Below are 15548 nucleotides of genomic sequence, written 5' to 3' on the forward strand. Positions count from 1 at the left end.
TACTCACCTTGCTATTGGAAAATCACAGCTGAAAGACCCAATAGCCTCACTGCAGCTTCGTCAGCTATGAATTTGTCCTGAAAAGAAGTCAGTCAAGGGAAAAATTATGGGAAATATTATTGTGTTGGCAGCCACAGAGGGGAAGGTACAAAGAAAGGGTGTGACAGAAACATCAAATATAGGGAAAAAACATGAAAATAATAATAACAATTTTAAAAATGATAGTAACATAAGGAAGAGAAAGTGGATAAAATCCTGAAAAAAATAAATTCAGATAGATTGATACTGGGTGAAAAAGTAAATAAATCAATCTACTGAGCTTCAATTCTGTTATTGTCAATAAAAGCATTTAGGATTTAAATCATCCTGCAGCATCTGCATCCCACAGAATGTGACTAATGACGTTCTCCAGCACAGAGAGATGCTCCTCTTGCTGGAGCTGTCTGTGTGCCTGTGTGCAGGTGGGTGTGTGCATACCTGTAAAAGTCAGTCTCAGTCAGATACTGCAGTTGTGAAGCAGCCAGGTATGGGAAAGAATGACCAAACATGGAGAGGACTGAGTAGCTCATTGAGTACCCCATCCCTAATTCTTCCCATACTCAACAGCTGCTGACATTACCAGTTTTTCAGCATTCATGTCTGGCCTTTTTATGTATGAGAGAAGCAAATAGCACAGCCATTTTGCTACTGCAGATGTGTTGTGGATTTGTGACAGTGTAGTTTTGGAAAACTTTCACAAGAGGGAGTAGAGAGCTAATATTTCTGCTGGTCGTTTCAACAGCTGGCATACAGTACTGCAGTAGCAATCTGCGGCATGCTTTGTTGTAGATATCTGATAATTCCTCTATCAGAAAATAATGTTTTGAATGCAGCTATATGACAACGGATCCTTCACCATCTTGATGTGCCTCTGATTCCCTCTGGGGAGTGATTTAAAAGATACAGACTAATACACAAGGTGAGTCTGTAAACAGAAACCATTCCAGGCTTATTCACCAGGGAAATGCTGTGCCTATTTTATGGCTCTCAGATGCTTTGGTGGAGAAGAGTTTTGGATTACCTAAAAGAAAAAGAATTCACCCTCTTCCTTCTGTATTTTCAGGAATACAGAAACGATTGTGTTTACCACAGGCAAAACCTGAAGGTCAGATCCTCTTCCACATGACCCTTCGTTCTGCTTTGGAAGGTAGGGAACTGTTGGATGCACTGCTTTCTATTCCCTCAAATGGCTTAAAAGTCATTGTAACACCTATGAGTGCTGTGAGCTTCTCAGCTGCAAGCCCACAGGATGCTGTGGGATGCTGATCAAAAGTGTTGGGTAAGGAAACCCTTATGTGAAGACAAACTCAATTCTCACACTTTGATAATGTTTCCAGGTGCCATCTCAAGTGCAGGTCAGGAACTTGTGAGAGAGAAGTGATGATTGTTAAGATTATTTATTGGATTATTTTCTGGATTATTTTCTGACTTCCCAGAGCGTGATTTAGGGATATAAAAACATTATAATGAACTCTAGCCCTTTCCCCACCATGTGCCACACTCATGGCAGCCACTTGCACTATCACCCACAGGAGAGTCAGGTAGATCTGTTTCTTGTGCATATGTTTTCTGTGAATCAAAACTAAGAGTGCACATATATTTAGAAATTAATGTTGTAAAGGACGATTTCAAGGAAGGGCTTTGGCCTGGCTGACCAGAGTGCCCGTAACAGCAGTCAGCAATGGTAATTAGTGCTAATTATCCTCATATCCATCTCAGGCTGAGCAAGCAGAGTGCTTTCCTGCAGGCTGGAACACAAAGGTACATATGTTGTACTCAGATACTGTAAGGAATGTCATCTGTGGAGATCTGTCCATCCTTGCAGAGGTGTGGGGCAGTGGGGAGGACTGGCAGGAGCCTGAACACAGAGGCAGAGTAGTAAAACTAGCAGTAAAAAGCTGGTTGGTAGGCAGTGGTAATTCTATGAGGCTTGAGGAGTCACCAAGAAAACACAGACCAAACCGTGAATCTTAAAATACTCTGCTTTTTCGGACACTTCTTCACATTCTTCCACCTCATCCAAAATCAACACCTCTCTAGAAGAGCAGTCATAACAAGGGCATAAACTCAGAGAGCATTGGCATAAGAGGAGCAGCATAAATCAAACCCTATTTCCAGGCTACAGAGTGTCACTGTTTCCATACTCTTAATTCCTTCCCCAGTCACTTCCAGCTCATGGCTGGTGCCTTTGCCAAAATATCACGGCATAAGTCACCATCAGCTGCACAGTGGAAAAAGTGAGAGCTGGAATCACTATATGCCATACTGCAGTTCTGATCTCCCAGATAAACCTCAAAGCTTACTGGAAAAACCTGTGGCTGAAGAGTTTTCCACAAAAAATGCAACATTGTCAGTCATCAAAATTGTATTGTGAGTAAAAGCAGAGGGAGGGAAACAGAAAAATACTAACAATAGTGGTACAAAATGTCTAATCCATTAAGAATGGATCTTTTAATAAGATTTTCCCTATAAAAGGTGTTAATGCTAGTAAGTTACACTCCAGGCCCATAACAGGGCCAATATCAACATCTCAGGGTGAACTGAAGAAACTGCTTCTCAACATGCATGCTTTTCTCTTGGTTGCACAGCAGAGGGAAGCATGAGGCCCAGTGCTGGGTTAACATGCCCTTCCCTACTGGGAAAACTGAAAAGAGATCTATTTATTAATGACAGAACATTCTTCCACCATGCTATACATAGAACCTATGAAAATGGGTGACAAAATCAAGTATTTGAAATTGAATATATGTGCAAAATTGCACGGCAAATTTGAGCCACTGACAATATTTATAGTTGTAGCACTTAGTCATGGATTATATTTTAGTCATATTCGCATTTCTGATTTGATGCTGAAGAAGAATACCTTGTAATGGATTTTAATTGTTCACTAATTTTTTCATTTACCCAACTTTGTTAAGATTTCTTTGTTTCTCCCCGGTTAGGAAACTTATAATCACAAGTTGATCATTTCTCTTCTGTACAGAGCCAATGCAGTGAGCATATATGAACTTATTTACGAAGTTAAGATGTTCACAGAAATTGCCAAAATGACAGCCACATTCACTGGAAAGTTTTCCATTTCTCACACTGAAATAAAAGTTCCTGTTTACACTATCCTCGAAGTAGAGAAATTATATGAAAGTTTTTATTTAAAAAAAAAAAATGGTAATGAAGCAAAAAGTCCATCTTCATAGCACAGTATGTCGGCCACAACATTAGCTGAGGCCTTATTTCAAACAACTACTAAGAAGCACTCATGAGCAGAAAATATGGTCCACTGGACTTATCCCAGTGGAAATAATGAAACTAATTCTGAATAAGCCTTTATGTACCTTTGTACAGATCCACTTGACAGATCTGTGATGAGATCTTTAAGAAAAAATATCATGTTCGAAAACATCTGAGCAATATAATTCACAACCTCAAATTCTGATCACTGTTTTCAAATAGAAAGTGTGTAGAAGCTGGCTCTTTGTGGAGAAAATGCTCAATTTGCAACAAGTCAAGAATGTCCATCAAAACGCAAAATCAGTTATCAACATCAGTCCCCAAATTCCTGATTTTTTAACTCAAATTAATCCCATATTAATCTGCTTTCTGGCCAATGACATGACTGCATTTCCTAGCCAGGTTATTTTTATGATGAACTCCAGGAATTTTTCTGAAGAATCAGGGAAAACATGATTAAGTCCATACTTGCAGCCATTTTAATGGAGCAAAAGCCCAAAATAAACGAGTTGTGGACTCACAGTGCCCTCAGTACAACCGGTACAGTGGCAGTGCTAAGGAAAGAAAATGGGGCCATCCCCAGGGCCAACTCTGTTGTGTGGTGTTGTACCAAGATCTCAAAATATTATTTTCCTTCATCATGAATTTGTCAAACACTCAGCAGAATCCCTCCATGGACATGAAGTTCTCTGTTCCTGTGATTGCCCTACCACATCCTCAGGCCTTCAGCCTGGGTGAGAACACACTGAAGTTGTGGTAGGACCTTTTCCATATTATCTGCTGTGGTTGATGAGTATCATTTCCCTGCACGCACACAATTTGTGTGACATTCCCCCAGACGTAATCTTGGACTCATCTACATACAGTATTTTTTACAAATGAAAAATAAAGGGATGAAGTAAAATCAAAACAGTTTGCATTTTTCATCTACTCCTACATCTGGTCAGAGTTAAGCTAGGAAGGTATGCTAAGTTTAGCTGCAGTCTATAAAAATACTTTGAATTTTAATATATTTTCCCGTGGCATGTCTTTGGTCTTTTTCCAGCCCTGCAGAATGTGGCTTAAGACAGACATCATGTCACAGAAAATATGAAGAAATGCTTGTGGATTGTTTTTTTACCTTTTGTCACCTTTATACCAAGACACTGATATATAGACATATTCACAGGTGGGCACACACTGCTATTCTTAAGAAGTCATATGCTTCTACAGAGCCTTTTATCTCTTTTTCTTCCTCTTCCTTCCCAGAAAAGAAAAAATAAATAAAGAAGAATTAGAAAATCCAGATCCCAGGGCAGAAGTTAAAACAAGACAGATGTGTTTTTCATTTGTACATTTTCCCAACTGACTCCTTGAGGATTTTTTCTTCTGATCTTATTATCAGCATTGACTTGAAGAGCTGCTTATTGCTTCGAATGAACCATGTTATGGGAGACATTTAATATCTAGAAGTATTAATAAAACTTCGTTTTTAACTGATTTACATCCTAAGGTTACTTTCACTTACTTAAGGAAATGTTACTTACTTTGCAGGTACAAGTACCCAACAGAGAATTCACTTTTTTTTAAATGCTTGTGATATGATTTGGTTCACGTGCTCTTGATCCTGGCTGTACTTTAGGTGTATCACTTGGCCAAGGAGGGGTTTTAGAGGGGACATAAAAGAAAAACAGCAAAGGCTTTTTCCATTTTCCTTAATTACCTTGTCAAGATGGTGCTGAAAGGGGCAGGTGAAGGGTAGTCTGTTCCCATGGATAATATGATTTACTTATTTTTAAAACAGAATGCATCCCCTCAGGCCTCCACTAGATGAATGTTGATCATATCTCTTGTTACATAGGATACTGCCTTCTTTTCCATCACAACTTGAAATGCTCTTTGTGAAGCTCCTTTACTTTGTATTGCCTTTCTTCTGACCTCTCATTCCAAAACATTCCTAGCCCTGCAATAGTAATAATAATAATAAATCTAGCTGACATGTAAAAGCAGTGAAGTTATTCTTTTATCACTGTTTTAGGTTCAGTATAAGAGTGATTTTCTGTGATGTTAAGGAACGTACCTATGAAGATCTATGCCTGAAGAATGTGATTCTGAAAAGTATTGCAGATTGAAGACTTCAGCCATGCTTCTTGAAAGAAACTGCCAAAATGTCATGCAGCACCAAAACTGCATTCTTATAGCACACAGGTAAGTACAGTCTTGTTGTTTTGTTATTCTGACGTCTGCATTTTAATGCCTCCTTTGGCATCTGCCAGTGGTGCTGCTCCCACAGCATCTATGTGCTTGCAGAGAAAACTAGTCCAACATTTGCAGCACTGAGATCCAGAACACTCTGCCTACTAGCATGAAAAGCAGTAGGGGCAGAGCCAACCTCACATTTACTGCCTGCCTTTCCCAAGCAGCTATCAATACACTCCATATGAGCAAGGATGCCCAACAATCTGTACCCAGACAAAATCTCTTCTGGTTGCTCATTGACTTTTTGCAGAACACTTCTCAAAGGTCCCATTAAATCGATCGGGTATAAAAAACATGTGGAAAGTTGTGCTTCAGGGAGGCATCCAGAATCTACATTATCAAGTGCTGCTGACACTGAACTACATGTCTACTTTTCATCATATGATAAAGATTTGTTAGTTTTGAAGCCTTTGTGATCTCTTTGCCAGTAAGGGTGCAAAGCTAGGCTAGATCCATTGAAGCTAGAGATGTTCCAGTGCCATGTAATAAACAACACAGAGTAACAAGGTTGAAGATGTGCTAACGGTAGATCCCCAGCAAACAAAAGGCAGATACTCACTCTTTTTTTCACTTTTCATTTCAAATTAGAATGGCCTAAAGACACTCATAAAGTTTGAGTACTTCCACTTGGCAGTCTGTGGAAGTGCTCCCTTTCCATATCTCCCTCTTCCACGTTTCTCTTCCTTCCCCACATTCTGGTTTTGTGTCATTCTTCACTGTGGTTTCTGAGCATGTTGTAGAGAAAACCATTGTGGAAGACTGAAGTTCTAGATACTGCAGTCTCTGTCTTTTCTTGTCTACCTGATGACAGTTTCATTGGATGTTCATGCTTGAGAACAGCAATTTAATGTACACCCAGGCTGTGGTTTTATAGAAAACTTCTTCAGAAATGCGTAAAAGGTGGTAGGAAAACCCTCAGGAAGCCACAGGAAAAGAAAAGAAAAAAAAAAGAATTAAAAAAAAAATGATGTCTTCAAAATGTGTATGGTTGAAATTACAGATGATGGTTATGTTCCATAATGCATTTTCCATTTTTGTTTTTCATTTTTTCCTATAATGAGCATTCTATATTCTTCCACTAATAGGGAGAAAATAACTTTCTCTAAAGATAAAATCTCTTGTAAATGACTTCAGTTTCTTCCCAAATTTGTCATCTATATTTCCTCCGCAGTGTGTTTCATTAGGGTGTAAATTCACAATATGCTTCCAATATAGATTATTTTTGGACTTGGTCAGTTACCTTCTTCTCAGTACAGTCAATATCTCAAGTAATTCGGGGGAAGAAAAAGTGAGCTAGAAAAACAAAGTACAGGGACAAGAAAATATATAGATGCTAAATTTCTCAGCTAAATAGACTGAGAAATACCAGCATGAAAAATACAGCCCAGCCAGGCAGGCTGGTGGTGCATCCATCTGCACATGGGTCTGCACATCTCCTTCTGCAGCCCTTCCCCATTGCAGAAGCCTCCAGTAAAGACAGAGGGAATAACTTCCTGTGGGCTCCAACTGCTGCTGCTAAAACTGCTGTGAGAATAATACACCTAAGAATAGGTTGCCTGTGAGGGACAAAGAAGCTTCTCCATTAGTGACTTTTAAGATGGGAGATGTTTCTTGACAGTGGTTTTTGCACCACTAATCCTGCTCTTCTGCAGAACTTTCAAATACTGCTCTCAGATTATCTGGCTGTGATGGTGAAATCTCTTTTTCCAGATTCTCTTTACTCAGCTCTTGTAGTATAAATAGCTACTGTATAAAATATATCATCCTATAATAAATCAGTAACTTAATTCCCATTTATTTCTATAACTTAATGTATACTTCCATTTTCTTATTTTTAAGACAATTCCTATTTGCATTTTTGGCTTTTTGAATTAATTAGAATAGCCTGACTTACTGCAAGGCAGCAGCTGTGAAGCTCAAGGTGACAGCAAATGAATACAGGAGTGCAGACACTGCCGCAGTTGCCATTAGTGAAACAGAAAGGCCGTTTCCTCTGCAATGAAGAAACACACTTTTCTTGTGATTCAGACAGAATAGGAGGATGTTTGTTGGATGCACTGTATGTGAAAGGATGACTGAGACATGGGGGCCATTTTTGCATCACCCTTACTTTATGGACATCCATATTTAACTCTTATTGTGTCTTCATGCTATGGGGAGCACGGCTGAGTTTAGTTACTGAAGGTTTTCTCCTACACTATAATTTAAGATGATTTGAGGCTAAATGCTGAAACCTGGAAACTGCTTGGGTGGTTCTAGGTCCCTTGGGCAAAAATCTTGTTACTCAAAACCCCACGAGCTTTAAGGGTGGAGCTGAAGAAGAGGGAAAATTGAAGTGGTAAAGTCTTTATTTAACACGTCAGCTTTGCCTCAAGTGGTATCTGTACTGGTTCTGGCCTTGTGTTTCCTTATACTGCTGGGGCTTTGTTTTATTCTTTAACTCATTGCTACACTTTGCCTGTGTTCATACTAGTGTTCAGTAATGTGTAATGGATATCTACCTCTTATGTGTCAGAGGGCTGTACATCAGTCCACAAAGTACTCAGTGTGCCAGATTAGATTGTATGATCTTTCCATCAAAGACCATCCAATCAGCAAGTGCCATGAGGCTGGGAATTTATCTGGGGCGTGTAACTACAGCCAGCCTTAGATAAGCCTACCACAAGACCTCGAAGCTGACCACTGAAATCTGAGATTGTTTCAGTTTGGAGGAAAAAAATTGACCAAAACTTTGTCACCTGTTCCATTATAGAAATGGTCATGTTAAATTATCAACTTAGACTGAAAAAAAAAAGGAAGATTTCACAATGAATTTCCCTCCAGGCACTGATTTTTCTTTCTGCTTTAGTCCAGAGGGTAACTATGGTAACACTAAGGAAAAAAAATGCAAACACTGAAACAACCACCTTTATTATTTATTTTCTGTTGGATTTCATCCCATTAAAAAAAAAAAAAAAAAAAAAAAGAAAGAAAAAAAGAAAGGAAAAGGAAAAGAAAAAAAAAGAGAGAAAATTATGCTGTTTCTGTTACATCGCTTTACAGCATGCAATTTTTTAAACGGGTCTTTTACACTTATAGTATGGCTTGGCACTGGCTGCCTTTGAATTTCCATTACATGAGCACTATGCAGTGATGCTGCACCACAGCCTGGAAATTCCTTCAACTGATGAAACTGGATGAGAGAAGAGCAGCCACATGGGAAAAATTAGGGAATTCTGTGGGTTTTTTTTCTTGACTCTATGAAAAATGGACATTTAGGTCTTAGAACCCCTTGCTATCTATCTGCACAACTTAAAGAGAGCGTATTATGGTTCATATTGCTTGTACACAGACGAAAGCTTCTTAATCTTGTATACTTAGACTGAAACCTCCTCTGTACAGGCTCTTTGGCCTTGATTTGCAGTTTGATCTTTAGTTGAACTATATGTTTAAAATAGTTGTTGGTTTGGACAGAACCTATCATAGAATCATGGAATTACAAGATCATTTAAGTTGGAAAAGACCTTTAAGGCCATCTAGTCCAAACGTCAACCCATCCCACTGTGCCCACTAACCATGTCCCTCAGTGCCACATCTGCACTTTTCTTGAGCACCTCCAGGGTCTTCTGAGTAGGTGGATCTCCTGTTTGCCTGTGCGATGCCCTTGTCTGGCTTGCAGCACAACATGAGAAGTTGATGTCTCAGACCTACCAATGTGAAGATAAAGATTTAGATCTTTATCTAAAACAGCAGCAGAACAGTAGTAGAAAAGATGAGCAATTGAGATTTTCTTGGTAGCAGAGGAGAGTGAAAAATATGGTCAAGGGGAGAAAAAGAACTTAATAGTTAAACACAGAGAAAAAAAATAGGTCTATGTGCCACACCACACTTTGGAAGATGAGACAGGGACTGCAGCAATGAGCTGTTTCTCAGGAAAATGAAGGATGCATCTTGTTAGGCACTCATCAATTATTAATACTCTGAATTGAGACCACAGGCACTTGGAAATGATGGAGCTGGACTGGAACATCTGTGCTATGCTTGGGATTCTCAAATGACAGCTCTTCCTGCTGACAGACAGTGAAAGAGGTATTTTATGAACCTGGAAAACTTAGCAGCAATTGCAGTTACTACAGCAAAGCAAAAATGACTTGGTTTGAAGAAGAAAATGAGAGGCAACCTCTGTAAAACCACCCTACTGCTGCATTTTGTCCTGAACAGAAAAGTATTCAATTCTGTTTAGGGAACCAAAAGGATGATACTAGCACACCAGCATACCACAGCTCACATCACTGTGCAATCAGATCACTGTCTGCCTAAAAATGCATATGATGCTTTGCATTTGTCAAGTCTCCTCAGGTATTCTGGTGCAGCCCAGCAAATTGTTAAGACCCCAAAGCAGCTGAAACTGGAAGTTTTTGAGTCAATAGATTCCCCAAACAGGAAGTTATTTATTGCTGAATGTGCCTGGCTGAAGATCCTCCTCAGTGGAAACCAAAAGATCTCAAGGCAATTTGCTCCAGGGCTTTTCACAGCAAAGCATCAATGCACATGCAGAACACCCCTGGAAAGGACAGTAGTGGAATCTTTCACACATTAAACAAACACACGTGGCCTCAAAGTGACCTGTGGGAGACTATCAGAAAAAGGAGGAAAACATTCCCATTCATCACCAACATCCCACAGGAGCCTTGCTGCCATTTTCCATGGCAGTGTCTGGAGGCTGGGCGCTCTGCATCTTTCCAGCCGAGTGATGAAATGAATTACAGCCTTTTCAAATTGCTGCTCAGGATGTGCTCTGCATACAGATTGTGCGAATTCCTTGGCTTTCACTTGCATCCTGAGTAACTGCCTGTTCTTGAATCTTGTTAATAAATCAGAGATGACACTTGTTCAATTGAACCTTGCACGCAGTGGGATTGCCAGCACGCAGGAACAAAAACACCCTATCACAATTCTCTGGAGATCATAGGTAATAAACAGGCAGTCAAAGAAATCTAGGACATGGTGGAAAATGGAGGTCTTGTGCTGGGAAGATGAAAATGTACGGCCTGATACTGACTTCTTGTTTTATGACGTATCTTGTAGATGCACCTACAGAGAGGCCTCAAGAACCTAGCGATGAAACAGATCACTGTTATTCTCTAATCCAATCATAATTAATTTGGAAGAACTGTAGAAATCATTTTCTTTTGTGTGCACTGTAAATTGGAGTGCATTCCCATACCAAAATTATGTAATGGTGAGGTGTTGGAAACAAAAGTTTATCCACAGTGATATTTCCAAATTTACAGCTGGTTGGGGCTGTCATATCTTACAGTAATACCCAACAAATCAAGTTCAAGACATACTAAACCTAACTTCCCTTTCATAAACATAATTCTTGAGTATTGCTCAAGAGAAAAAAATGGGTCAGAAGATCCTGTGCTGTTCATCCTGCTAGAAAAGAAATGAAATTTAGTAACTCTGAAAGGTCTTTGGACAATGGAGCTAGACAAATGGTTTTTGGCAGGAGCCTGATTCTCAGTTGCCAGACTCTCTCTGCAGGAGCTTCACCTTTCTTGGTGGAAGCCCTTCTGTTTCTCTCTGTGGGCTCTTCCATCTGCATACCTATAGCTGAGCTGTTCTTCTTGAGCCCCTGGAAAAAAACCCCCCTGGAAACAGAAGTAAATGAGTGAGCTATGTAAAACACACTCAGAGCATCATCAAGGATGCCTTTTTAAAATGTGAAATGTGTAATGCTGTAACACTACCTAAGATCTGGTCACAGATCCTAAGAAGACAGGCAAGAAGATGGTGTATTATTTCTCTCATGGAATAGCAAAGAAATCTGTGCGTGGATACAGTTAACAAACAACTGGTGCATGTTCAGTAATTTAAGCCACTGTGTTTAAATATAATACTTTTCAGTCGAAGGTCTCACTGAACAGGTGCCATGAAGAGTGTCAAACTCTGTTCTTGCCCACATCGAAAATCTTCCAAAAGTGCTTTTACCCAGATTCACTTTGCATTGCATCAAATGGGGACAATGTCCTCAGGCCCATACTGAAAAGAATAACTTTCATTTCCCCTTCCTGCATGGGGCAGGTTGTGTAAGACGGAGTTTGAAGCAATAGCTCCATTCCTAGGCAATTTCTAGGGTTTAAATCATTATTGTAATTTATTTATTTATTTTTTAATATTTATGGGGAGGATTTTGAATGACTTCTCCAAACAGACTGATACAATAAACATAAAAATAAAAATAAAAATAAAAATAAAAATAAATAAAAATAAAAATAAAAATGTTTTCATTTCACATCTCTTTAAGGTGAGATAATTTCTGAAAAACTTGAAGCTGGTAAATTTCCATAAAAAGATTTTCTTCAGGAAAAAAAAAAAAGAAAAGAAAGAAAAGAAAAGAAAAGAAAAGAAAGAAGAAAAAAGAAAAGAAAAAGAAAAATTGATGTATACATGTTAGATCCAATTGCCTAAGAGCCTGCAGCATTTAGTTCCAGACACTGGAATAAGCAGCCACCAGAATTCAGCTGCTCCAGAAGGATGAATTAAGAGAAGAAATTGCTCAGATAATGGAGCTCTGATCCAAGAGCAATTAACACCCTGACCTGCCCCCAGAAGTGGACAGCCGAATGAGTTATTTGCCATTAAAACAGTAATCAGAGGAAAGGATGCTGCAGTTCTTCTGCTGCAGGATTATGTTAAAGTAACCCCCAATAGAACAAGCCAAAGTAATTCATAGAATCACAGAATAATTGGGTTTTCGGGGACCTCAAAGCCTACCCAGCTCCAACCACCTGCCATAGGCAGGGCTGCCACCCAGCAGCTCAGGTTAGAGCACGGCCCATCCAACCTTGCTTGCAGTGCCTGCAGGGGTGGGCACCCACAGCTTCTCTGGGCATCCATGTAAGGGCCTCATCTCTCTGAGAGAAGAATTCCTTCTCACAGTTCACTTGACCACCTCCTTTCTTGAGTCAAAACTGTTTCCTCTTGTCCTATCACCATCAGACCATGTAAAGATCTACACGTTTGGCTCTTGGCTGTGTTGAACCTCGTCAGATTCAGATAGGCACACTTCTCAAGCCCATTGAGGCATCCCTTGCTTCTGCTGTGTCAACTACACCACTCAGCTTGGTGTCATCAGCAAACTTGCTGAGGGTGCACTCTGTCCTGGTTTGATGTCATTGATAAAGAATTTGAAAAGCACCAGTCCCAAGACAGACTCCTGTGGGACTCCACTAATGACCAAACTCTGCTAATTAAATTCATTTATCCATCCGTTAAATCCATACCTCTTGAATTTAGAGACAAGGATGTGGAGTGGGATTATGTCAAAGGCCTTGCAGACATCCAGGATGGATGCCACAAGGACATGCACTCTCAGCATGGTTCCTCCTCTGCACTGTAGGCCAGCAGATGTCTGAAAAGGTGCTGAAATTGACAGTTAGTACTGCTCCCTAATGCCACCTCTCTGCAAGTGGTTTTTCTATGGAAGGCTGAGAAATGGCTTCAGATCTTACTTCCAAATGCTTTCACCTTCCACTCAGCAATATTTGGAATGAGTTTGTTTTTGCTTCAAAACCAGCTTTCTCAGGCACAGGATGTTGCTGGGAAAGCGAGATGCTCTTCTTGGCACTGGATAGGGCAAAATACCGAAGTGTTCACAGTGAAAAGTTAATAACGGTGAATCCCAGTGATCCCTTTTCCAAACTGATAGTTGTCAGCACAGAAAGGATGTGTGTATCTTAACCTCTTCACACTTTGCACTGCACATTATTGTCTTCTCCTTGCAGGTGTGCTCTGTGACAACTGCTCATACAGCATGGTGCATCTCATGGCTGCATGAGAAGAAAGAGGCTCTAACTCTGACATCCCTCAAAAATCCTGCTAAATCCCAAAACATGCTTCCTGACACCACATGTTGAATCCCACCTCCCTGCAGGCAATAAGCCCCTTGCTCTGCAAGTAGAACTGGAGACCTCTCCCTCTGACCCTCTGGAGTGCCATCTGCAGACCATGGGGATGGTAAGCCTCCAGTGACAGCCTTCAGAGCACACAGGATGGGATCTCCTTGGCAGTTGGATACCCCTGCTGACACCATGCCACTGCACTCCCTGCTGTTCCTGGAGATGAGCCATAGGCCATGAAACCTTACGCTGGTCTCAGCCTCTTGGCATCCTGCTGTCTGGTGAAACTAATGTGGAACATATTACACACAGTAATTGCCATTGCACACTTGGACACACACTGTCTGTAAGCCCACATTCAGCAAAAGAGCATATAGTTTAATCTCTTATTTTCTCTCTTTTTTTTCTCCCATAAACACTGATTACATTATGTTACAGAAAGTGCAAACATCTTAATGGGTTTCAGAGTAAAACTGATATTTTTAGGGAAACTGGGAATCAAAAGCCTGATTTGCTAAAAATGTGATTACATATCCTAAAACTCTGTGAATGCAAATTATTTTGCAAGTCCTTTTTCATACTTCTTGGATGTCGTGAAATCAATGATATATTTATAGCTATGAAGTGTGGCTTGATGGAAGCCTTAATTGGGTTGAAATAAAACCTGCTTTCCTTCCCTCCAGGAATGGTGATTTACTGTCATATAATACTCAGTGCTTGGCCAGAATGGCAGTCGGCACCTTTCCCCTTCAGTGATGGGTGGGAGATAAGCATGGGGCTGCCTTTCATTCATCTCCATGGCACAGCTGGGAGAAGCAGAAAAAGGAGAGAATGATGTGGAGCTGAATTGAGGTATTCCCTCCTCCGATTCCCTCCTTCCTCTTTCTGCTTCAAGGAAAATGAAAGGAAGTACATAATGCCTGAAAGGATTTACTGTTCTTCACTGGAGAATTTCTTTCCATTTTTATGGCTTTTGGGTGGTTTGAAATAGAGAGGTAATAGATGTTTTCACAGCACCTGAACACATTCTGATCTCCTCCTGCAAAGCATGAGATCATGACGCAGTATTTGACCCATATGTGCGTTCTACATTGAAGCTTGTGCTCTTCCTGCAGTTCTGATTTGAATATGTGTTGAAAGGAATCCTGTAGTACAAGAGAGAGGTCTATTTGGCACTACATGGCACAATTATCAAACTTTTCCTGTTGCACTAGTGTAAATCCCCTATGGATTCACAGAGGAGTAAAAATAGAAGAACTGCATCCCAGTATCCTTACAGTGAGACGTAAGGTTTCTCATAGCTTCTATTGAAAGAGAGTGGATTTTCCCCACTGTCATCCCTGTCACACAATGTTTAAACACTGTCATGTTTAAACATACATGTTTAAACTCTTACAGAAATTCGGGTGGGATCCAAATTCTGCCAGCAGGGTTCAGCCTCTTCCTTGCCATGGTAGGATGCAGCTTTGATAGGGCACAGTTTCTTTTCAGTGATGCTCACTGTGACACCTCCCATACTAATGTCATATAAGGGCATTAATGCCTTCACAAATCACATCAAACTTATAAAACCTGGCACTGATCTTTTGCTCCCTTCCATCCTGGCCTATTTTTTTTTCTGCAGAGTTCTTTTTACAGATCTGGGAAAAAAGCATGTGTTTTGCTCCCCATCTGTATACTTCTGCATACAAAAGGAACCAGAGAGACAGTTTGCTGTTTTGAGTTGCCTCAAAGATGTAAAATTCAAACCAAGTTTTGCAGCCACTTACTTGAAAATGCTTGTGTCAAATCCTGTCCTCACTTATCTCCACTGACTGCACTCAGCACACTGGATACCAGAGAAGTGGCTGAAAATTCAGGCTGGGTATTAGGAAAACTTCTCCAAAAGAGTGAATACATCAGCACAGGTTGCCCACGGAGGTGGTGGAGTCACTGTCCCTGGAGGCGCTCAAGAGACTTGTACATGTAGCACTGAGGGACCCAGTCAATGGGCATGCTGGTTGGACTGGATGATCTTAGGGGTCTTTTCCAACATTAGCAATTCAATTATTCTATGGAAGCAGTTCTTCCTGCTGATGTTTTAATTCTCAAGTAACCTACATCTGCATCATCTGTTCACAGAATCACAGAATGACCCGGGTTGGAAGGGACCTCAAGGAT

General features: G+C 40.3%; 2 long non-coding RNA genes across 2 annotated transcripts; both read left to right on the forward strand.

Annotated features, from left to right (window-relative positions):
- The first annotated feature begins 485 nt into the window (after positions 1–485).
- On the forward strand, positions 486–1186 carry LOC107306552. The gene is made up of 2 exons (XR_004305717.1): positions 486–958; positions 1103–1186. It is a non-coding gene; the product is annotated as an uncharacterized LOC107306552 (long non-coding RNA).
- Positions 1187–5083: 3897 nt separating this feature from the next.
- On the forward strand, positions 5084–14064 carry LOC116652469. The gene is made up of 2 exons (XR_004305502.1): positions 5084–5454; positions 13275–14064. It is a non-coding gene; the product is annotated as an uncharacterized LOC116652469 (long non-coding RNA).
- Positions 14065–15548: the final 1484 nt, after the last annotated feature.

This window comes from Coturnix japonica, chromosome Z (genome assembly GCF_001577835.2).
Source record: "Coturnix japonica isolate 7356 chromosome Z, Coturnix japonica 2.1, whole genome shotgun sequence".
Classification (NCBI taxonomy): Eukaryota; Metazoa; Chordata; class Aves; order Galliformes; family Phasianidae; genus Coturnix; species Coturnix japonica.